We start from the raw sequence: 25,292 nt of genomic DNA on the forward strand, positions 1-25,292 counted from the left end.
GAATCACCCTATCTGTGTCCGCGGTTTCCATCTGACCCCTGCATTTACCCCATCCGTGTCTGAGCCTTTCAGGGACTCCTATGGTGTCCACCCGCACTGTTGATCTGAGAGAGGATCTTGCCACACTTGCCAGCCAGTCCCAGGAAAGCAGTTGCAGGACCAGGTGATAGTTCACAGTTTATAGCAGACAGCTGACACCAAGACCCCAGCTCTCATCCCAGGAAAGCGGTCGCATGACATGCCATTGGAATTTTCATAGGAATTGCATTGAATCTACGGATTGCTTTGGATAGTATGGACATTTTGAAAATGGTAATTCTTCCAACCCATGAGCATGGGATATGTTCCCATTTATTTGGGTCTTCTTTGATTTCTTTTAGCAGTGTCTTGTAGTTTTCAGTATACAGGTCTTTTACTTCCTTGGGTAATTATATTCCTAGGTATTTTATTCTTATTGATGCAACTGTAAATGGGATTGTTTTCTTAATTTCTCTTTCTGATAGTTCATTTTTGGTGTTTAGAAACACAACAGATTTCCCTATATTGATTTTGTTTGCAATTTTACTGAATTGATTTATGACTTTTAACAATTTTGGGTAGAGTCTTCAGGACTTTATATATATATATATATATAATGACATGATTTTTTCCTTCATTTTGTTAATGGGGTGTATCATGTTTATTGATTTGTGGATGTTGAACCATCCTTGTATCCCTGGAATAAATCCCAGTTGGTCATAGCAAATGATCCTCTTAACATATTGTTGAATTTGGTTTGCTAATGTTTTGTTGAGGATTATTGCACCTATGTTTATCAGGGATGTTGGCCTGTAATTTTCTTTTTTGTGGTATCCTTATCTGGTTTTGGTACCAGAGGAATGCTGGCCTCATAAAATAAGTTCAGAAGCATTCCTTCCTCTTCAATATTTGAGAAGAGTTTGAGAAGGATAGGTACTAAATCTTCTTTGCATATTTGGTAGAATTCACCAGTGAAGCCATCTTGTCCTGGACTTCTGTTTCTTATGAGGTTTCTGATTACTGATTCCATCTCCTTGATATTAATTGGTAAGTTCAGGTATCCTATCTTGATGATTCAGTCTTGGAAGATTGTGTGTTTCTAGAAATGTATCCATTTTTTCTAGGTTGTCCAGTTTGTTGGTGTCTAATTTTTCTAGTAGTCTCTTAGGATCCTTTCTATCTATGATATCAGTTGTAACCTCTTCTCCTTCATTTATGACATTACTTATTTGAGCCCACTGTTTTTTTTTCTTGGTGAGTCTAGGTAAAGGTTTGTCAATTTTGTTTATATTTTCAATGAACCAGCTCCTAGTTTCATTAATCTTTTCAATGGTCTTTTTAGTCTGTATTTCATTTATTTCCATTCTGATTAACATTTCCTTACTCCTATTAACTTTAGACTTTATTTGTTCTTAATTTTCTGGTTCATTTAGATGTATGGTTAGATTCTTTATTTGAGATTTTTCTTGTTTCTTGAGGTAGGCCTGTATTGCTATAAGCTTCCCTCTTAAAAGCACTTTTGCTCCATCCCATAGATTTTGGACTATTGCATTTCCATTTTCTTTTGTCACTAGATATTTTTTTAATTTCTCCTTCGATTCCTTCATTGATCCAATTCTTGTTCAGTAGCATGTTGTTTAATCTCCACATATTTGTGATTTTTCCAGTTTTCTTCCATAATCGATTTCATGTTTCATACCATTGTGGTCAGAAAAAAATTCTTGATAGGATTTCAATCTTTTAAATTTATTGAGATTTGTTTTTTGGCCTAACATGATCTCTCCTGGAAAATTTCCCATGTGCTCTAGAGAAGAATGTATATTCTGCTGTTTTTGGATGGAATTTTCTCTGTGTCAAATAAGTCCATCTGGCTCAAAATGTCATTGAAGGCCAATGTTGCCTTACTGATTTTCTGTATGGATGATCTATCCATTGATATAAGAAAGGTATTAGAATCCTCTACTACTGGGGCACCTGAGTGGCTCAGTCGGTTAAGCATCTGCCTTTGGCTCAGGTGATGATCTCAGGGTCCTGGGATCAAGCCCTGCACTGGGCTCCCTGCTCAGCGGAGAGTCTGCTTCTGCCTCTCCCTCTGCCCTTTACCCCCACTCATGCTCTCTCTCTTGCTCTACTCCCACTCTCTCAAATAAATATAGGAAATCTTTTAAAAAAAGAATCCTCTACTATTATTGTTTGCTGTCGATTTCTTTTTAGGTCTGTTAATATTTACTTTCTATATTTAGGTGTTCCTATATTGGGCACATAAACATTTAATAGATTTTTGCTTTGTGATTAAAATGAGTTGCACATACAACATGCTGCATATATATATAACAGTCTGGAAAACTCTTTATCTTTCCTTCAATTCTGAATGATAACCTTCACAGGTTGGAATTTTTTCCTTTTCAGCATTTTGAATATATCATGCCACTCCCTTCTGCCCTGCAAAGTTTGGGCTGGAAAAATAGCTGACAGTCTTATGGGGTTTCCTTGCATGTAACAAATTGTTTTTCTCTTACTGTTTTTAATACCCTCTCTTTAACTTTTGATATTTTCATTAGGTGCCTTGCTATGGATCTCTTTAGGTTCATCTAATTTGGAACTCTCTATGATTCCTGGAGCTGAGTGTCTGTTTCCCAGGTTAGTAAATCTTTCAGCCATTATTCCTTCAAATAAATTTTCCACTCTTTTCTCTCTCTCTTTTTCTTCTGGAATCCTTATAACGTGAATGTTATTAAGATTGATGTTGCCCCATAGTTCCCTTAATCTAGCTTTACTTTTTAAAATTCTTTTTTCTTTTCATTGCCCTGTTTGGGTGGTTTCCATTGCCCTATCTTCAGGTCACTGATCCATTCTTCTTCTTTGTCCAGTCTGCTATTGAGCCCATCTAGTGTATTTTTTCAGCTCAGCTATCATATTTTTCAGCTCTGTGACTTGCTTAATACTCATGTTTCTCATGTTTTCTATCTCTTTACTGAAATTTTCACTGTGTTCATCCATTCTTCCCCCAAGTTCGGTGAACATCTTTATGACCATTACTGTCAACTCTTTATCAGGTAGTTTACTTATTTCCATTTCATTAAGGTCTATTTCTGACCTTTTCCCTCGTTCTTTCATTTGGAACATATTCCTCTGTCCCCTGATTTGCTTAACTCTCTGTGTTTGTTTCTATGTATTAGGTGAACCAGCAATCTCTCCCAGTCTTGAAGGAGTGGCTGTGTAGAAGATGAAAGTTATCTTTCAACCTTGCTCTGGCTTTTGATTATTTCTTGGACCTTTGTAATTGTCGAGTAACTTGATTGCTCTTGATGGATCCTGGTTGTTGAGGGTGTGCTAAGACCCATCACTGTTCCAAAAGGAGGGATCTCAGGTGGCACCTAGTTTCAGACTAATTGTAAGCCAGATCCTCAGGCAGCAGTTTTTAAATTATGTGAATATATACAGTCTTGTGAGTCCACAGTTGTAAACCCTGATGACTTCCAGAACAGGAGCTCTAGGGGTGTCCTTCGGGCAACAGCATCAAAAATTGTGGCTTTATAGCTATGTATAAGCTTCTTTCTGGGACGTATCAGCAAACTGTGGCAAGGCCAAGGGAGGATGTTAATATGGTATCTTCCTACTCATGTTCCCTGGGAGCTCCTCTGTAACTTCTAGTTGAGTGACACACCTGAAGCCTGCCCCTCAGACTAAAGCCCCAGGACAATAAAAGAGGCCTTTTCCAAAGACTGGGGGCATGTTTCAGTCTGCTGTTTGTGCAGTGCCCTGGGGAAGAGAGCCTGTCAAGCACTATCTCTTTATTTCAGACCCTGCAATCCTTCCTGGCCACCAGAGCCAGGTGCCCAAGAGGCATCTCCTGTGTGGGCTGCATGTGCCTGCTGGCTGTGGCAGAACAGGCCACGCTGTGGTGCATGGGGACAGGGTGTGCAGGCAGCCTAGCTGGGATGGCCAGCTACAGCTGGGATGTGCCAAGTAAGGTCCTCCCACAGGGGTTAGTGGGCTGGGAGTGTGGGGGTTGCAAAAATGGTGCCCAGAAGCACTGGCACCCACAAGACAGGAGAATGCAAAAATGGTGCTTACCAGCACCTTCGTCCCTATAGAGAGTCCCTATGAGTTCCTGCCTCTCTGGTAGAAGCTTTAAGATTAACAAATGAGTCTCCTTTGCATATGGTCTGGGCACCTTTCAAATTCTTACTTTGGGGCTGGGTCCCAGGTGAGTGTACATTTGTATGTGAGCCCATTTAGAGCAGATTTTCTTTTCCTTAAAGCCCTATGGTTCTTCAGGAAGTAAGCCCTATTTTTTTTAATAAGGCCAGATGCTTCAAAGGCTCATCTTTTTGGTATAGGGCCCAAGAACTGGGGTACCTGATGTGGGTCACAAATCCCTCACTCCTCAGGGACATCCTCTGTATTATGAGATCCTCCTGACTATGGGTCACCACACCTGTGGTAGGGTTTCTTGTGAGCCCATGTCTCTGCCTCTCCTACCTATCTCCATGTGGCCCTTTTATCCTTTGTTGTGGAGACACTGTTCAGCTGGGTTTCAGGTTCTTTTCAAAGGTAATTATTCCATATGTAGCTGTAGAATGGTATTCATGGGAGGAGGTGAGTTCAGGACCCTTCCATGCTGCCATCTTGACCCCAGCTCCACAGTCCATACTCTTAACCACATGTAAAATAATACTTTTTAAAAAGATTTTATTTCTTTATTTGAGAGAGAGAGCACATTCATGAGTGGGGCGGGGGGGGGAGAGGGCAGAGGGAGAAGCAGGCAGGGAGTGCAACATGGGGCTCGATTCCAGGACCCAGAGATCATGACCTAAGCTGAAGGTAGATGCTTAACTGACTGAGCCACCCAGGCACCCGTAAAACAATACATTTTTATTTTTTTATTTTTTATTTTTTATTTTTTTCCAAAGCTTTTATTTATTTATTTGAGAGAGAGGATGAGAGAAGAGAGAGAGCACATGAGAGGGGGGAGGGTCAGAGGGAGAAGCAGGCTCCCTGCTGAGCAGGGAGCCCGATGTGGCACTGGAGCCCGATGTGGCACTCGATCCCGGGACTCCAGGATCATGACCTGAGCTGAAGGCAGTTGCTCAACCAACTGAGCCACCCAGGTGCCCAACAATACCTTTTTAAAACCACTATTTGGGCAAATAGCAATGACATGGTTTTTGGGTTTTGTTTTTGTTTTTGTTTTTGTTTTGAGAGAGACAGCATGAGTGGAGGGCAGGGGCAGATGGAGAGGGAGAAAGAGAATTGTAAGCAGGCTCCATGCCCCAACACAGGGCTCAGTCTCACATCCCTGAGATCATGACCTGAGTGGAAATCAAGAGTTGGGTGATGAACCAACTGAGCCACCCAGGCACCCCTGATATGTTTCTTCTTAACACTTAGTCTGAAATGTTATCAAAAGTCTAGAGAATGAAAATCACTGAGCTAGATGCTGGTGTTATAAAGGTGAATAAGACAATGTTCTTACCCTTAGAGAGGCTGAAATACCCCTAAGGGAGGTGAGATCAATGAAGGAGCAATTTAATGCAATCAGGAAGGTCCTAGATAAATTGCTAAGGAGTTCAGAAAGAAAAGAAACTCCTTTCAGCTAGAGAATCAGGAAAGAATTCTGTAAGAAGGTAGCGCAACACTCACATTCCCACTGCAAATAAGCCTCCCTGGGGGACTATACCTTTGTTTTAACAGTATTGCTTCTGCTTAAAAATATTTGATGATAATTCTTTGGGAAAAGGTTACCAAGAAAAGCAGCCTCATTACTTTAAAGTTTATTTTGGTATTCAAAAGTATATTCCCCAGTTGGAGATTTAAATGTCCCACTTTTATTAATCATCAATAGAACAACTAGACAAAAGGTCAAAGAAATAGGAGATGAACAGCACTATAAAACAACTATGTTGACATAAAATAAACAAACCTTTCTTAAAATTTTAAAGAGAAAGGAGAAGAGTTTCATTTGAGCCCAAGATAGCTGCCCAGAATACACAATCTTCACAAAGCAGAGAGTGCTCTGAGGAAGGAACATTTGGTGCAGGGTTATATATGGTTTTTACATAAAGGGTTACAAATCATCACACCAAGGACATTCCAGAAAGTTACAGACTTTATCTTATGTTTTTCGTATGTGCAGCAAAGTTGTATGACTTTAATCTTACGGGAACCAGGTGTTTTTTTCTTTTTCTTTATGTTTGGAATGTTCCTCTTTGATTATATTTTTAATGAAGCAGATATACAATGTGTGCTGTGGACAGAAATAGAGCCAATGCTTTGAGGTTTTGCTGAGTCATTATGACCTTGGTAAATGTTAAAGTAGAGCTTCCCTGGGAGCCCAGAAGCAGGGCCCACATACATGAAATTTTCCTTTCTTTTATCAACTAGAATGAATAGACCTATAGAACACCCTACCACACAACAGTAGAACACACATTTTCCTCAAGTGCACACAAAACATTCTCCCAGACAGACCATATGTTAGGCCAGGAAGCAACTCTCAATAAATTTAAAAGGATTGAAATAATAAAAAGTATGTTCTCTAGCCATAATGGAATAAAATTAGAAATCCACAACATAAAGAAATTTGAAATATTTACAAATATGGAAAATCAACATGAACACACACTGCCAAATGATCAACGGGTCCAAGAAAAATTTACAAGGGAAATCTGAAAATACCTTGATGAATGAAAGCAAAATACAACATACCAAAACTTATGGTAAGCCACTAAAGCAGTGCTGAGAGGGAAATTTATGGTTGTAAACTCCTACATTCAATAACTATGAAAGATCACTCATCAATAGCCTAATCTTTCATTTTAAGAAACTGGAAAAAAAAATTTTAAAAAGAGCAAACGAAACCCAAAGCAAGCATAAGGAAGAAAATTTAAAAAATTGAAAACACAGAAATATAGAAAAATAGAAAATTTTAAAAATATAAGGAAAATCAACTAGAGACAAAGAAAAAAAAGAACAAAAGAAAAAAAAATCACCTGAACAAAAATTATTTCTTGAAAAGATTAACAAAGTTGACTAATCCTTTAGATAGGATGACCAAAATAAAAAGAGAGAAGACTCAAATTACTAAAGTCAGGAATAAAATAGAGGTCATTCTGACCACACAGAAACAAAAAAGATTAGAAGGAAATACTATGAACAATTGTGTATCAACAAGTTTAATAACCTAGATGAAACAGACAAATTCTTAGTAAAACACGACTACCAACAAAGACTTAAGAAGTAATTAAAAATCTGAATAGACTGACAACAAGTAAGGAGATTCATCGGGAATCAGAAAACCTCCCACAAAGAAAAGCCCAGACCTAGATGGCTTCACTAGCAAATTCTACCTAAAGTTTAAAGAAGAATTAACATCAATCTTTCACAAACTCTTCCAAAACATATGAGACCATTTATTTTGAGGACTGGCCTCAAAATAAAGCCTAGGTGGCTAAGTCAGTTAAGGGTCCAACTCTTTTTTCTTTTCTTTTTTTTTTTTATGTTCAGTTAGCCAACATACAGTACATCCTTAGTTTTTGATGTAGTGTTCAATGATTCATTAGTTGCATATAACATTCAGCCCAGGTCATTATCTCAGAGTTGTGGGATCAAGCCCAGCATCAGGTTCTGTGCTCAGCATGGAGCCTGCTTGTCCCTCTCCCTCTGCTCCTCCACCGTCCTCTCCCCGCCACCCCACTTGTGCTCTCTCTGTCTCTATCTCTTAAAATAAATAAATAAATAAAATCTTAAAAAAAAAAAAGAATGTGTGTTTAAGAAACCTCAGAGGAGGGCATCTGGGTGGCTCAGTCTTAAGCATCTGCCTTCGGCTTAGGTCATGATTTCAGGGTCCTGGAATCGAGGCCCGAGTAGGCCTCCCTGCTCACCAGGGATTCTGTTCCCTCCCCCAAATTTGGGCTCCCTCTCTTGTTCTCTCTCTCAAATAAATAAATAAAATCTTTAAAATCATAATAATACTTTAATATTATCTAATATCTGGCCCGCATTTATATTTTTCCCTTTCTACTCAAAATTTCTTAGCTTTTCTAAATCCAGAATTCACTCAAGGTTTGTGCATTTAATTCATTCTAATGGCTTGTTAGTTTTTTTCCATCGAAAACAAGTTCCGCCAACTTTTTTGTTTTTCATGGCACAGACAGTTTCAAAGAATAGAGGACTGTTGTCTTGTAAAATGCCCCACATTCTAGAGTCTCGGGATAAACATTTTTGACAAAAATACTTCATAGATGATGCATATTTCTCATTTCCTCATCTTGGGGGAAACATTGTGTTGTCCCACTTTGGGAGCTATTAATTTTGGTCCTTTGGTTAACCAAGTACTACCATTTCTCTCCATTGTAAACGCACATTTTCTCCTTTATACTTAATAAGTAATCTGTGGGGTAGTGATTTGAGACTCGCTGAATATCTTATTCTCCAATCAACTTTCACCCAATGATTTTAAGCATGCACTAATGATTCTTTCCTGAATCAATTATTAAAATGGAGGATGCAAAATGGTGCTTTTCAGCCTGTCATTCCATACATATTAATTAGGTGGCATTCCTCTATAAAGAGATTTCCATTTTTTCTGTAAAGGGAAGCCTCCTTTTAACTACTTTTAAATATAAATATTTATTCAACTTTTCTAATAATAAAACTCTATGTTATATATAGAAAACTTTGAAAAACTAAGAAAAAGGCCAAAGAAAATTCTTTTCACTCATAATCCCACCATTACTACTCACTGTTAATGTTTGGATATATGTCCTTCTCTTATTTCTCTATGTACATATATTATTTTATAAAATTGGAATTACATTCTACTTACTGGCTATCAATCTTGCTTTTTTACTTAGGATTTTCAAATATAGGTAAATCTTTTTATGTAACAGAAAATTTTTTTTTAAAGATTTTATTTATTTATTTCACAGAGAGATACACAGCAAGAGAGGGAACACAAGCAGGGGGAGCAGGAGAGGGAGAAGCAGGCTTCCCGCTGAGCAGGGAGCCCGATGTGGGGCTCAATCCCATGACCCTGGGATCATGACCTGAGTGGAAGGCAGACGCTTAACAACTGAGCCACCCAGGTGCCCCTATATAACAGAAAATTTTATTAATTTCACAGTATGCTACCAAAAGGAAATATCATGATGTATTGAACATATCCACTATTATTGGAAATTTTCTTCATTTCCAATGTTTCATATTAAACATACTTTTTCAGTGAGTAACCTTGTTAACTCTTTAAATGCCATTTTAATTATTTCCTATCAAAAATTATCAAAAGCCAAATTTCTGAGTTAAAGGCTGGGTAATTTTTTTTCTACTCCCTGCTAAGCAGGGAGCCTGAGGCAGGGCTTGATCCCAGGACCCTGGGATCATGACCTGAGCTGCAACCGCTTAACTGACTGAGCCACCCAGGTGCCCCTAATGATTCAACACTTTGATACAACGCTTGGTGCTCATCACAGGTGTATTCGTTAATCCCCATCACATATTTCACTCATCCCCTCCCCTTGGGTAATCATTTGTTTGTTCTCTATAATTAAGATTCTGTTTCTTGTTTTTTAAAAGTTCTAATATTACAAAATTTCTTGAAGGGATAATGCTTAATATTTTCAAACTTTGACAAGATAACTCAGACACACTGATACCAAAGAAATCTCTTTCTGCCCCATAATAGAGAGATTCCAAATAAGAGATTCCAGCATCTCATACACCTATTTGGATTATTATGCTACTTGAGAAGGAGTTGCTTACACAGTTTTACCAAAATTCATTAGAACTTTAATAAGCAGATTTTTTTTAGATACAAGAACCTAGACTAACTGGTCTTGTGGTTTCCATAGCAGGCAAGTCAAGTGCTGTTAGAATCTGTGGATATTTGGGGCACTGGGTGGCTCAGTCGGGTGGACGTCTCCCTTCAGCTCAGGTCATGATCCCAGGGTCCTGAGATCAAGCCCCATGCCGGGCTCTCTGCTCAGTGGGGAGTTGGCTTCTCCAACTCCCGCTGTGCTCTCTCCCTGTGTTCTTTCTCTTTATCTCTCTCTCTCAAATAAGTAAAATCTTTTTTTTAAAAGATTTTATTTATTTATTTGACAGAGAGACAGAGAGCACACAAGCAGGAGGAGTGGGAGAGGGAGAAGCAGGCTTCCCGTGGAGCAGGGAGCCCGATGTGGGGCTGATCCCAGGACCCTGGCATCATGACCTGAGCTGAAGGCAGACGCCTAACGACTGAGCCACCCAGGTGCCCTTAAAATCTTTTTAAAAAAAGAATCTGTGGATACGCTACAGAATGATCAAGCAAAATGAGGTTGTCTGTGCTAAGGGGTATTTGTACTAATCACTCTATTGTGTTTCTGGTGTAAGAACATAAATCCAAAGTCACCTTCTGATAGAAAGCCATGGACAGTGTGGAAATTAAAGGCACAATTTAAGAGCAGTGATTGTGTTTGATGGATGATGAGCCTAAGAAAATAGAAGCCAGCGTCCCTTGCACACACGGCCACTGGCCTTATGCTAAATGCTATGCTTGCATTGCATCAATTCAGCCTCAGGAAAAAAACTCTGGGTAAAGTACCATCCTTATTCCTGTTTCCAGATGGGAAGAAAAAAAAAAAGACCTGGTGCTAACTGAAGTCACCAACAAAGATCTATGTGGGTTTTCTCTCTGGGAAGCACCTGGAGAGTGCAGATTTTGTGTTATTTTTCTCTATCTCCCTTCAGGGCTAGCACAGTGCTCAGCTCATGCCATTAAATGATTGTGGAAGTTATGTAAATTTAGGTTTCTGAATTTGTTCTTCTCTCAGGTGAGCTGGGAGGAATATGCTTCAGCGAGAGTCCACATGGCTTACCTCACAGGGGACAGAGGGATCATGGATGAAGATGGTTCCCTCTGGTGGACTGGTAGAGCTGATGATGTCCCAGGTGTGTTGGGGTCAGAGGTGGTAAATGCTTGTGGTTACTGCTATTGAGCGAGGGGCTGTGGTGGTCTGGGGAGGGCTCTGGACCACCTCAGATACATAAGCATTATAGAAAGTTTAGAAAATGCAAATAAACAAAAATAAAAAAATAAGAGTCATTCACCATCTCATATTTTGGTGTATATTCTTCCAGTCTTCTTTCTTCATATATAGAAACACTTTTTTAGTAGAAGTGAGTTCAAGGAGAAATGTTCTAGTATAACTTGTCTTTTTCATTCAGCAATATAAATGTTTTTCTGTGCAATAATGCATACTTACATAATACCATTTTAAAATTTTTAATTAAGTAAAACATACATTCAGTAAGTACACAAATCTTACATGAACAGCCCAATGAATGTTTACATGTTTATGCACCTGTAATCACATTTAGATTAGGACATAAGATATTCCCAGCACCCTAATAGGCTCCCTCATGTCCTCATGCCTCTGTGAAAACTGAACTCCTCCTTTTATGAACTTAGAAGTACATTTCTGTACCTAAAAGCAGTTTCAGGAATTGGGAAATGTCAATTAAATCCTAAGAGCACTAAATTCTGAGTGGCAGATGCCTGCAAGCAGATTCCATGGGCCATCCCAATTCAGACCTGGCCAACCACAAAAGTCACAGGAATGTTAAATATGACAAGCAATTTGAACATCCCACTCTCTAAATCGCAGACCTGCTTTCCCAGTGTTTTGACACAACTTAAAAAACTCAACTAAACTTTGCTCAGGAAGTCTCTCCTCTGAGCACTCCCTACTGGAGTTAACTCTGAATGAAGCACTTCCTTTCTTTACCTCTAACTGGTCTCAAGGTTTACCTTTAGCCTCTCTTTCCATCAGTAACTATTATTCTGAATTCTAAAACCATAGATGAAGTTTGCCTGCTCCCTTATACAAATGGAATCATCCCATCTGTACTCTTTGGTGTCTGACTTCTTTCTCTCAAAATAATGCCTGTGAGACTTATCCATGTCATTGTATCTGTATCAATAGTTCATTCTTCTTCATTGCTATGTAGAATCCCATTGTATGAATACACCTAAAATTTACTTATCCACTCTACTTTTGGTGAGAGAATGGGATTTATTCCAATCTGGGATAACATGAATAAAGGTGCTTTGAATATTATTCTACATGTCTGTTGCTGAATATATACAAAGATTTACGATTGATATAGATCTAGGAGGGGAGATGCTGAATCATAAGGTATGCATATTTTAAGTTTGATTAAGATATTACCACAGTTTTCTAATTCCCAATTTATACTCCTACCACAGTGGAAGCTGAATAAAAGTTCCATTTGCATAATTATGCTAAGCGAAATAAGTCAGTCAGAGAAAGACAAATATCAGATGATTTCAATCATATGTGGAATTTGAGAAACAAAACAAATGAGCATAAGGAAAAAGAGAGAGAGAGAGAGGCAAACCAAGAAAGAGACTTATAACTATAGAGAACACACTGATGGTTGCCAGAGGGGAGGTGGGTGGGGAGATGGGTGAAACAGGTGATGGGGATTAAGAAGCACATTTGTTGTGATGGGCACTGGATGTTGTTTGGTTTGCTGAATCACTAAAGCCTACACCTGAAACGAATATTATACTGTATGTTAACTGGAATTTAAAGAAAAACTTTTTTTAAAAAGTTCGATTTGCTCCATACCCTCAACAACACTTGTTACTATGAATCTTTTAAACTTTAGTCATCCTGGTAAGCCTGCAGTATTATTTCATAATAGTTTTCATATAATTTTAAGGGACATGTAGTAGTTCATTCTGTCAAGATGATAAAGTTTTCTACTTTACTAATCCCTTATTGTTGGAGGGTTTTTTTTATTTTTATTTTTTTCAATTTTTTACTTTATAAAACACTTGGATGATCATCCTTTAACATAACATTTTTGTGTGCCAATATCAGAAATAAAAAAGGAGTTATCGCTACAGATCTTACACATATTAAAAAGACAGAGGTGCCTGGGTGGCTCAGTTGATTAAGTGTTGGCCTTAGCCAGTTTTGGCTTAGGTCATGATCTCACGGTCGTGGGATTGAGCCCCATGTTGGGCTCTGCACTCAGTGGGGAACCTGCTTGAGATTCTCTCTCTCCCTCTCCCTCTACCCCTCTACCAGTCTCTCACATTCTCTCTCTAAAATACATAAATAAATCTTTAAAAAAAAAGATAACAAGAAAATACTATGAACAGTTTTAGGTCAACAAATTCAACAATGTAGATGAAATGGAAAGATGCCTCAAAAAATAGAACATACCACACAAAATAAAACAAAAATCTGAATGATCTGGTATCTATTTTAATAACTGAATTAATTACTAACAACCTTACCAGAAAGAAAGCCCCAGACCCAAGTGGTTTTACTGGTAAATCCTATCAAACATTTATGGAAGAAATAACATGAAACTTACAAAAACCCTTACAGACAGTAAAGGAGCAAGTAACATTGGATAGTATCAGGTTTTAAGTCTTTGCCAATGTGAAAAGTGAATAATCTCAAAAAAAAAAAAGTGAGTAATCTTATTTGTCCTTTGATTACTAATAAGATTGAAGTTTTTCTTCTGCTTACTGTTCTTTTTCCATTTTAAAATCTGAATGTTTATCTTTTTCTGACTCATTTTTTTAAAGATTTATTTATTGATTAGAGATAGAGAGCAAAAGAGAGAGTGCATGAGATCGAGGCGGGGGAGGGGAGGACGTGGGGAAGGCAGAGGAAGAGACAGAATCTCAAGCAGACTCCCTGCTGCATGTGGAGCCTGACACTGATGCAGGGCTCAATCCAACAACTATGAGATCATGACCTGAGCCAAAATTAAATCAAGAGTTAGACACCTAGCTGACTGAGACTGCGCATAGGGTGGTGTGCTGATGATGAAACGAAAAGTCCTCAATTTGCAGTCCTTCCACCTACATGCTATGGCCTATAATACCTGCTTGCCATTAGAGCACTTTTGAGTTAAGGTATTATCTCAAAGATCAAAACTGTGGGAGGAATGGATCACGGATCCAGTCCTTCCTCTATACTGGAAATCACTTACTAGATTTTCAGTAGCGCCCTGAGGCACAAGGAGACAGGATAGTTTGGTTTTGATGGAAAAACGAGATAGGTCATGAAAAACCAGGATATAAAAACCATAAAACTCCACAGTACAGGGACGCCTGGGTGGCTCAGTCATTAAGTGTCTGCCTTCAGCTCAGGTCATGATCCCAGGGTCCTGGGATTGAGCCCCGCATCAGGCTCCCTGCTCAGTGGGAAGCCTGCTTCTCCCTCTCCCACTCCCCCTGCTTGTGTTCCCGCTCTCACTGTCTCTCTCTCTGTCAAATAAATAAAATCTTTAAAAAAAAAACAAAACAAAACACTCCACAGTACAGAAGGAGGCCGTATTCAGCCAGATAAGTGGAGCTAATGAAGCAAAACAAGCACTTTTGGCAAAATATTTCCTTACAGACCAGGGCCTACAGCATATTTGTTTGGGGCATAGTCTGTTGAGGGAACCAGAAAAGTAATAAGACAAAAAAATGTGTAGTATCATAATCCTTCTCAGAGAGACTGAGAGTGTGTGGCTGTAAGTAATTTGGTATACTATGTAATAATCCCATAAAAGACACATGAATGAAAGGAGGTGGTTGCTACCCACCCACCTAAGGAAAGGAGATCAGACCAATTGCAGAGTTTCTTTCTGACTGAGAGAGGCATGCACGTCTGGGGGCAGAGCTGCTTTGCTTGGAACCCTGGGGATGAGGCTGTACACTATCACTTGTATCTTTCTTTTTCATCCTTCCCCCATGCAGCCAACAGCCTTTCCTCCAAATAGATACTGAACAAGTGTATAAAGAATATTGGTTAAATATTGGTTATAAAGAATATTGGGCTACCAGAGGGGCTGCACGTCTCAGTCTCACCCTGGCTGCAGGGAGGTGGAGAGAAGAGAAGTGGAGGGACACCACGGTTTTCATGGTACTCACTTGAATCTGCAAGCTCTCCAGCTTGCCCCCTCCTCCCTTCCTTACAAAACAAAGAGAAAAAGAAGAAAAGGGTGAAAGTCAGAGGATGTATTTGGTTAAAACACAAACACCAAAACTCCTTTCCCCTGCCTACAAAGTAAAGGTGATAGAGCTCCAACATCTCTTATCCACCATTCCAAAATCCGAGAAGCTCTGAAAACTAAAAGTGCTTTTCATATCTCATTTGGCTGCATAACCTGACCTATCAGGAAGTGAAACTCCTCCCCATAGTATTTATTTATCCTAACCAGTAGGAATACTCATATATTTCAATGCAGAAATATTTATTAGTATGATTTCAAGATGCAGCTCCAGATCCTGCTAGGGGAGTAGCATGGTTCTATATACCATATCACCTTTATAAAAACTGAAAAACAATGAATTCTAAAACACGTTAGCCACATGGGTTTCAGGCAAGAAATAATATTCAAAGATATTTCATAAGCTGCAAATGAGAAAATGTTCACAAAGCACCCAAAACAGTGCCTGACATCCAAAAAACAGGAATTCCATTTTCTTCTGTCCATGTTTTGCTTGTGTGAATAAGGAGCCCTTCTTCAGAAATTAGCTCCAGGCTGGTTAATGGGGGTCAGATATTACAAATGAGGTACGGAGTGAAAATATTTGCAACTTATCTAACAGACATAGAGCTAATATCCCTAATATATCCAGGGTTCTTAAAGAAGAAAAAGACCAAACTTGGTAGGAAAATAGGCAAAATACATGAATAGATAGTTTAAAGGAAAATATAAACAAATGCTCCCCAAACATTAAAAAACAATTGTAATGTTAAATTTGATTTGGAAATTGTTTTTCCCAGTTCTACGTACTAAAAAGTTCCTCGAAACAATGGCATCTAATAATAATGAATCAACATTGAGCGTACATCATGACTTCTAAATATCATTTCCTATTCAAGGAGATCCTATGAGACACTGATGTTTCCAAGTATAGAGCAGAGCGAATACCAGGTAAGCCTGGGACCTCTCGTTAGATGAGAAAGTAAAGAAGTAAGGAAATAATGATGGGGGCACGTCAAAGGAATACAAGAGTCCATTAAAAGGGCTCTCATTGACCAAATTTGAGAAAATTGAGTCATCAAAAAGAATAATCATTGCAACTGGTTAAAACATTGACGTTTTAAAATCCTATGACTCGGGGCGCCTGGGTGGCTCAGTTGGTTAAGCGACTGCCTTCGGCTCAGGTCATGATCCTGGAGTCCTGGGATCGAGTCCCGCATCGGGCTCCCTGCTCGGCAGGGAGCCTGCTTCTCCCTCTGACCCTCCCCCCTCTCATGTGCTCTCTTTCTCTCTCATTCTCTCTGTCTCAAATAAATAAATAAAATCTTAAAAATAAAATAAAATAAAATAAAATAAATAAATAAAATAAAATCCTATGACTCAATAGTGATACTGAGGTTAGGAGGAGGAAGTAAAGTTCTTTTTAGAGAAAATGGCAGTTAGTAAATGTAGAAAAATGATAGAATTTGAAAATCAACATTTTGTAACCTCCAATGCAGTGATTGATTCAGATAAGGATCATTATTGGACGCTCTATCTTCTAAATGAAAGTTATTAGGAAATAGGATATTCACACAGAGCCAAATATTATCCCACAAATTACATGCTTACCTAAATGTACTTTCAATTGAGAAATGTGTCTGACACCATCTAAACCAAGTAAGCCCATTTAACATCATTAACAGTGGGACAATCTGACACATAGGCCTAGTGACATGATGCAATGTATTGTATGTGGATTGCCTATGAAATGTTCTCATCAAAAATATTGATCCTAAATCTGATCTACTCCAATCTAAACCTAATCTCCAATTCACATTAACAAGTTAAATGATACCATGAGTGTCTTAGTCCATTTGGGAAGCCATAACAAAATACCACACACTGGGGTGGGCTTATAAACAACAGAAATTTATTTCTCATAGTTCTGGAAGCCGGAAGTTTGGGATCAAGGTGCCAGCATGGTTGGATGTGGGTCCACTTCTTGTGTCCTCACACAGTGGAAAAGGCAAGAAGGCTCTCGGGCCTCTGTCGTAAGGGTGCTAATCCCATACATGGGGGCAAAGCCCCATTAAGGTAAACTATTAGCCTCAAAACTAGTAGGCTCAATTAAACTATTAGGTGATCCCTAATAACCTCCCAAAGTTCCCACCTCCTAATACCGTCACCTCAGGGGTTAGGATTTCAACATATAAATTTGGGGTAGGGGACGCAAATATTCAGACCACAACAATGAGGAAACAATCACACATATGCGGTATGTGAAATATTCAACAAGACAACTCCCCTGGATTCAAAGGCAATGTCATGGGAATAAAAGCAGAAGAATCCCTCCAGGTTAGAAAAGACCAACAAGACATAATAACAAGATGCATTACATGGATCTTGTTTGGATCCTGGATCTTCAAAAAAAAAAAAAAAAGAGTATAAAAGACATTCTGAGATAAAGAATTTTCAGTTGTGGAAGGGATATAAATGATATCAAGGAACTATGATTGTCTTAGGTGTGAAAATAGTATTATTGTTATACAGAAGAATGTCCTTATGTCTTAAGGATGAATGCAGAAGACTTTAAATGTGAAGAGAATAATGTCTGCAACTTACTTTCAAATAAATGGTTTAGAAAAAAATGTGTGTATATACATATAAAAACATATGTATATATTCATATGTGTATGTACTATGTATATGTAAATAATGAGAGAAATAATGCAAATAAGGTAACAAGTTAAAGCATGCCAAAATTATTCTGATTTTAAAGATCCCCAAAACATACTTTGAAAACCATTAAGCTAGGCAATATTCAAACTGGATTCTCCAAATTAGTATCTGATGGTGGCTGGTGGAAGTTCCTAGAAACCAAAGTATAATCCGAGACACATCTCTCCATATGTGTCTCTCCTAGTGCCTCAACTCAAACAATATCTGGGGTTTTTTAATGCAGCTTCATGAATGGACTTGTTTCCATTTGTCCTCTTGTCCGGCACATTGTGGAAGCTTTCATAATCTTAGATCCTGCTCTATTTCTCCTGCTTTTTGTTTTTAATCTTACAATAAAAAAGACTTCCCTCATGTTGTATATGAATACAGAGAAAGTCTGATCTGCCTCAGAAACATCTGTCTCAGGAAAGTCAGTTATTCTTGACTGCAATTGAGGTGTGGGAGCAGGTGACTTTTTCCTTTGATTTCACAGCCTCTCAAGGTAAATAGATTATTATTTCCTTCTCTTCTGTAAGCTTAAGGGTCTGGAACTCTATGGTGCCTTCTGCTTCCAAAGGTCTATCCTTCAACACCAACTGATCCAAGAGAAAACTGTACAACGAGAGAGCGTGAACAACTTCCTGAAACATGAAAATAAAATGCACACATTTTTACACAATATTTTTAGAAGAGTAGGATGGTATAGTGGAAAAGATCAGAATCTATGTTTATGGCCCAGAGGAGGGAAGGATGGAGGGAGGGAGACCGAGAAGGAGGTCCCTTCCCCCATTCTTATACAATAGCAAGAGGGACAGAAAGAAAATGGCAAATCTAAGTGGCATATGAGTGGTATATTCTTTTTAAATGTATTTGCTGAATTCCCACAAAACACAAGGTAATTTTACCTATTGCTTCTTATTAGCCAAGAATGAAGTAAAAGATCATTATGAGAACATGTATATTCAGAGATTTATATCTGAGATGTGAAGACAATCATTTTCTATTACATACAGACTCACGGAAGCAGCCACACTCAGGTGTTCATTCAAGGCCTCAGATATACCAGAGGAAGGGCATTTAGGAAAACATAAGGTCACAGTGTACTAACCCAAATCTGTCTGCCTTACAGGACAGTACATTTGATATTTGAAGACCTCCCTGAACAGTAACAACCAGGCTGTGTGTGCATATATTTAGAAAATTGTCAGATCAGGGGCACCTGGGTGGCTCAGTCGTTAAGCGTCTGCCTTCGGCTCAGATCATGATCCCAGGGTCCTGGGATCGAGCCCCGCATCGGGCTCTCTGCGCTGCGGGAAGCCTGCTTCTCCCTCTCCCACTCCCCTTGCTTGTGTTCCTTCTCTCTCTGTCTCTCTCTGTCAAATAAATGAGTCTTTAAAAAAAAAAAAAAAGAAAGAAAGAAAATTGTCAGATCAGCCTAATGTCCTGAATGTTGTCCCTGCCCATCCTGTCCCCTGTGCTCTGTCTCTCCTGGGATCCCCCAAATAAACCTTCCATGGTTCTGTCTCTGTGTCAGCGTCTGCCATCAGGACGCCCTACAGTCGCTCCCCTTCGAGTGCACGCTGTGAAGCCCGTACACACAGAAAACAAACCGGCAGCAATGGTGGTGACGGAGAATAGTAGCAAGAGTCCCCTTTGTGGTATCTTTACTGCAAGGGGCGTAAGAAATCCTTCTGGGGAGGCGGACACAACATGTATTTAAGTCTGTTGGTGGTTGTATGAACTCTGGTGCTAGATACTCTTGAGCACATGGCGCCTGCTAGTTTAAGGGGTGTGTGGTGATCAGCAGGACAGGTGTCTGTCCCCAGGCAGTGGTCTGTTGTGATGGTGAGGAATGAACGAAGCATCCCTAGTGGCCCTGGGAGACCGGTGAGGAGGCCCTGCATTAATCCAGATTTTGTGCACTGGTTTCACCTTACCACCTGCCCCCCAACAGCAGATGGGCTCTGAGGGGGGCTGATGGTGACAGTTTTCTTGGTAAGACCCACGATGCCCCATAATCCTCCCCCAGTTTCCTTGTTGAGGGATGGGCAGGGCAGAGGCCAATGACAGGAGACCCATTCCTCCCTCACCACACAGGAGGAGTTGGGTGTATGCTTCTGTCACTTTTTAGGTCCTTTACTCCAATCCATTCTGCAGCACAACTCCTGGGTCTTGCAAAGCCCTCCTTCTTCCCGGGTTGTGGAAGCAGCCATCCTCCAGTAGCTTTGGGGTCGTGGCTGGGCCACCAAGGTGTCCAGGTCTGTCTGTCTACATGCTTCCCAGGAGTGGCTGGTAACTGCACTGCTGTAGTCAAGGTCAGCCTGAGCAGCCTTTGACAATGGGATTGCCATGCCCTGTGAGCAGGGTCTGGGCCGAATGATGGCAGGAGAGAGGGGGAGACAAGAGAGGTGGTTCCCTGTGGTCCTGGACAGGGCTGCACAGAGCAGAAGGCCTGAGGGCCTGCGGAGAGATAGGGAAAGAGACTGTCAGGGAGAGAGACACTGAGTGAGTGGTGGGGGGATTGGGCAAGTCCTAGAAAGCGAGAGGAACAAAGAGAGAGACACAGGGTAGAGAGAAGCAGAGACGAAGAGGAATTTCAAGGATGAAAAGAGGTTGCTGGTCTAGGTGTATGGAAAAGGACCATGGACCAGGGTGGAGGAGGTCGATGTAGGTGCTTTGAGCATTGGGACCCGAGAAGGTGGGAAAGCAGGTGATCAGATTTCCCTGAGCCCAAAGCTCCCACCTTCCTAGGGCTGAGCTTTGCAGAGGCCGTTTCACTTGGGAAGATGGGCACACGTCCTTTTGCATGGACTTGTGGGGCCGAGCCTCAGGATCTGTCATGGAGAGAGATGGCTTGGCTGGACCTGAGCATGCTCTGTCCCTCCAGCTGAGGGGCCATGGCTTTGAGCATTGTAGGGATTCCCAGTGCAGCCAGGAGAGGCCGCCCGCGCACCTCCAGCGGGACGCGGAGGTTTCTCTGCGTTTGCTGACCCAGGGCATCTCAGAGCAGGAAAGACTTCTGTAGCAGCCCAAGGATCCAGCCCCACTCTGGCTGCCCCAGGATAGAGAGCCAGGGCTGTGGTTCCAGTAGGTTCTGCCACCACCCTGTGGGAGACCCTGGGGGCTTTGCAGCAACTTGGTGCCTCCTGACGTGCCACAGAGAAGCTGCTTTGTTGGGTGAGTGCTGAGGAGGGGGCTCTGGGTGGCTTCCCAGGACATGCTGGTAGGTGAGCAGCACAGTCGCTTGCATTTCCTGAGCTGTTCCCCTGGTTCATTCCTCCCTTTCCCTGAGGGTATTTCAACAAGACGTATTTTACTAAGGGATCCGTGGATTGAGGGGTCCTGCAATGTCACATCAGAGATGCTGTGGTGGTTTTGAACCAGAGCCCCAGGTAAAAGCACAGAGTGTCCTCCACTTAAACATGCTTTTACTGGAAATAACAAGATTTCGGGTTTTTTGATGGCTGCATAACATTCCATTATATACATGTACCACAGCTTCTTTATCCATTCATCTGTTGATGGATATCTTGGCCCTTTCCCTAGTTTGGCTATTGTGGACATTGTTGTTATGAACACTGGGGTGCAGGTACCCCTTCAGATCACTACATTTGCATCTTTGGGGTAAATACCTAGTAGTGTAATTGCTGGGTCATAGGGTAGCTGAAGTTTTAATTTTTTGAGCAACATACCATTTTCCAGAGTGCCTGCCCCAGTTTGTATTCCCACCAACAGTGTAAGAGGGTTCCCCTTTCTCCACATCCTCTCCAACACGTGCTCTTTCCAGCCTTGTTCATTTGAGCTATTCTGACTGGTGTGAGGTCGTAGCTCATTGCGCTTTTGATTTGTATGTCCCTGATGCCAAGCGATGTGGAGAATTTTTTCATGTGTCTGTTGACCATATGGATGTCTTCTTTGAAGAAATGTCTGTTCATATCTTCTGCCCATTTCTTGACTGGATTCTCTGCTTTTTGGGTGTTGAGTTTCATAAGTTCTTTATACATCTTGGATACTAGCCCTTTTTAAAAATTTTTATTTATTTATTTGACAGACGGTGAGAGACAGTGAGTGAGGGAACACAAGCAGGGGGGTGGGAGAGGGAGAAGCAGGCATCCGGCTGAGCAGGGAACCCAATGAGGGGCTCAATCCCAGGATCCCAGGATCATGACCTGCGCCGAAGGCAGACGCTTAACGACTGAGCCACCCCAGCATCCCAATACTAGCCCTTAAAAAAAAATGTTTTTTTATTATGTTCAGTTAGCCAACATAGAGTACATCATTAGTTTTTGATGTAGTGTTCAACAATTTATTAGTTGCATATATCAACCAAGTGCTCATCACAATACGTGCCCTCCTTAATACCCATCACCTGGCTACCGCATTCCTCCACCCCCCCCTCCTTTCTGTAACCCTCAGCTTGTTTCCCAGAGTCCAGAGTCTCTTATGCTTTGTTGCACCCTCTAATTTTTCCCCCTTCAGTTTTCCCTCCCTTCCCTTGTAGTCCTCTGTGCTATTCCTTATGTCCCACATATGAGTGAAAAACCACATGATAATTGTCTTTCTCTGCTTGGCTTCTCTCACTTACCATACTAGCCCTTTATCAGATATGTCATTTGCAAAGATCTTTTCCCATTCTGTAAGTTGCCCTTTAGGTTTGTTGACTGTTTGCTTTGTTGTACAGAAGCTTTTGGTCTTGAGGAAGTCCCAGTAGTTCATTTTTGCTTTTGTTTCCCTTGCCTTTGGAGATGTGTCTAGGAAGGAGTTGCTGTGGCTGAGGTTGAAGAGGTTGCTGCCTCTGTTCTCCTCTAGGATTTTGATAGATTCCTGTCTCCACTGGAGGTCTTTCATCCAGACTCTTAACTCTAGAGAACAAAGTGATGGTTCCCAGAAGGGAGGTGGTTGGGAGCATGGGTGAAACAGGTGATGGGGATTAAGGAGTACACTTGTCCTGATGAGCCCTGGATAATGCATGGAAGTGTTGAATCACTCCATTGTATACCAGAAACTAATAGAACACTGTGTGTTAACTCTAGTGGAATTAAAATAAAAGAAAAAGAGTTGGCTAACTGTGTTATGCATATGGAAATGCTCAATACTGTCTTTCCTATTTGATTTTGTTGATAAATATAAACCTATTATAAAGTGAAAAGTTTATTAGTAATCATTGCTTTTTATTTTTTAACACATAATGTTGCATAATTAGTCCTACCATTACTTACTAGTAATTGACACATATTCTGTTCTATTGTTTCGTTTAAATAATAGAATTTATGTTACAGAAATTGAGTAATACACAACAATATAGAAATCACAGAATGATCTATTTTACATAGTTTATGTTCAGATAAAACATCTATAACATGTATTCTATCATAATGTAGTTGTCTAATCTATTATGGGTGTGTCATCACTTGGTGCTCTATAAAGTTGGTGCCTACCATTCTGGTGGCTAATTAATATTCATGGAGAGAAAAATCATGATTACAATAATAGAAATATTAATGCCAACAAGGGCTCTATAGAGGTTATTGGAGGGGATAAAAGATAGTTGATATGGGGGCGCCTGGGTGGCTCAGTTGGTTTAGCGTCAGACTCTTGACTTTGGCTCAGGTCATGATCTCAGGGTCCTGAGACTAAGCCCCAAATCAGGCTCCACACTGAGCATGGAGTCTGCTTAAGATTCTCCCTCTCCCTCTAGCCTTCCCTACCCATTCACACTCTTCTCTCTCACTTTTTCTCTTTCTCTCTCTCAAAAAAAAAATTATATATATATATATATAGTTGATTTCAAGACACACAGTTAATTGTTAATGTTTATAGGAAGAGAACATGATTAGATTTTTTTATTTTGTCACTAACGCAACATACTATCAATTGCTGTTAAGCTTGGAAAACTGCACTTGGTTAACACTGATTTCAAGGATAGTGAGCACTCTTAAGCTTCAGGTCCCATGCCTCCTCCAGGGCATGGGAATTTTTTTCCTGGAGGAGGAAAGTGTTCACTGTTTTGCAGTCAAGGTATAGACTTTAGGTAGTCCTCCATCCCTTGTTAAAGGGGTATGTCTTTGTCCTTGGCAAGTTTTGAAGAGTGCTTATTAGAAAAGTTGCTTGAATTGAAACTTCTAGACTCAAATAGTGGAGTTCGGTTTTCATGGGACAGAAGTTGTTATTTAGGAAGTATCAGTGTTGGGACTGTAAGTGATAATAAAAGTAAGGAACCATGCCAATCATTTTGCGTATGACGTGGAGCACTGCACTAATTTCTCAATGTTTCAGATCCCAGGGGTCATGAAATTGAATATACACATGTGAGGAGAGGGTTGGTGCCCTGCTGTCATCACTGGCACCCCCCGTCCTGCACACACAGTGACTGCCTACTGCAGTTGCCGGCAGCTCTTTGCCTGAGGGTGTCCATTGGCTTCCTAATGGCTTCTTTGGCTGGGGCAGTGAGCTCTTCTGCCAGGTAATTCATGTCCACGAGAGCAGCACTCATTCCATGCAGGTCTTTTCATACATGGGCGGGATGACTCAGGGCTGTTCTGCACAGTTTTCTGGACGTTCCCAGTAGACGGAGAGTTGCCCACAGCCGTGACCTCTAAACTAATACCGTCTTGTGTGTTGGCTCGACTCCTTCACGTCTTAGCTCCTGTCATTGCTTCCCGAAGACCCTTCCAGAGAAACTACTTATACCACATCCTTGTCTTAGAGTCACTTTCTGAGGGACCCAACCACTCATAACTCCTGGTGCTGCCAAGAATCGTGGGTATTGTCCCTCTGTGCCCCAGGAGAGAATCTGCTTTTAAAAGACACATGTTCTTGGGAGATCTCAAAGCTGGGTCATGAGAATCAACTTACATTTTTCCCTTGTGTGTGAAAACTTAAAAGCCACACATACAAGGTGGTGGACTGACATAGATCATAGTGAGATTATTCAACTTGTCACACAAAGTGGAATGCTCAGGCTGGAAGGAGACATTTGTTGTAGGATCATTATCAGTGGCACTATTATTGAGCTCAAATACCCTAGCCTTTGAAGGTTCTTCTTTGACTCCTGTTTTGTCCATAAGGGTACTTCGTGGCTATATGCCCACCCTAGATACATCCCCAGTCCTTATCTTTGTCTCCAGTCCTAGACTCACTCTCATCCAACCCCACCTCCCCTGTTCCCACTTTCTGTGTCACATCCTCCTTTTCTGCTCCCCAAGGTTTCCCACGATCCGTCTCGGCTCCAGACTCCCACCCTTCAGATGTCAGAGGTTCCTTGGGTCCTCCATCTCCCCTGATCCCCTCTGATTAGTAGGAGGGGATGTGAGTATAACTGAAGGTCCTGCTCTGCCTTTACTTAAGTCCTGGGACTGCATGAGGGAATGGGCCCCAGTCTGGAGTCCTGGATTGCCTGGATATTGATCTATGGCAAAGAAGTAATTGAATTCAACACAATTACATTGAACTCTAGGCTTTTCCCAGGCACTAGAAAGAGCACCAGCATATTTTGGGGGGGTGTTGGTCGGGAGACACACCCAGTGCTTAGGCCTTGCCCTGAAAAATGGTCCAGTTATAAAGACAGTAGC

This window comes from Mirounga angustirostris, unplaced genomic scaffold (assembly GCF_029215605.1).
Source record: "Mirounga angustirostris isolate CCGP_5_RB_7025 unplaced genomic scaffold, mMirAng1.0.hap1 SCAF_5, whole genome shotgun sequence".
In the NCBI taxonomy this organism is placed as follows: Eukaryota; Metazoa; Chordata; class Mammalia; order Carnivora; family Phocidae; genus Mirounga; species Mirounga angustirostris.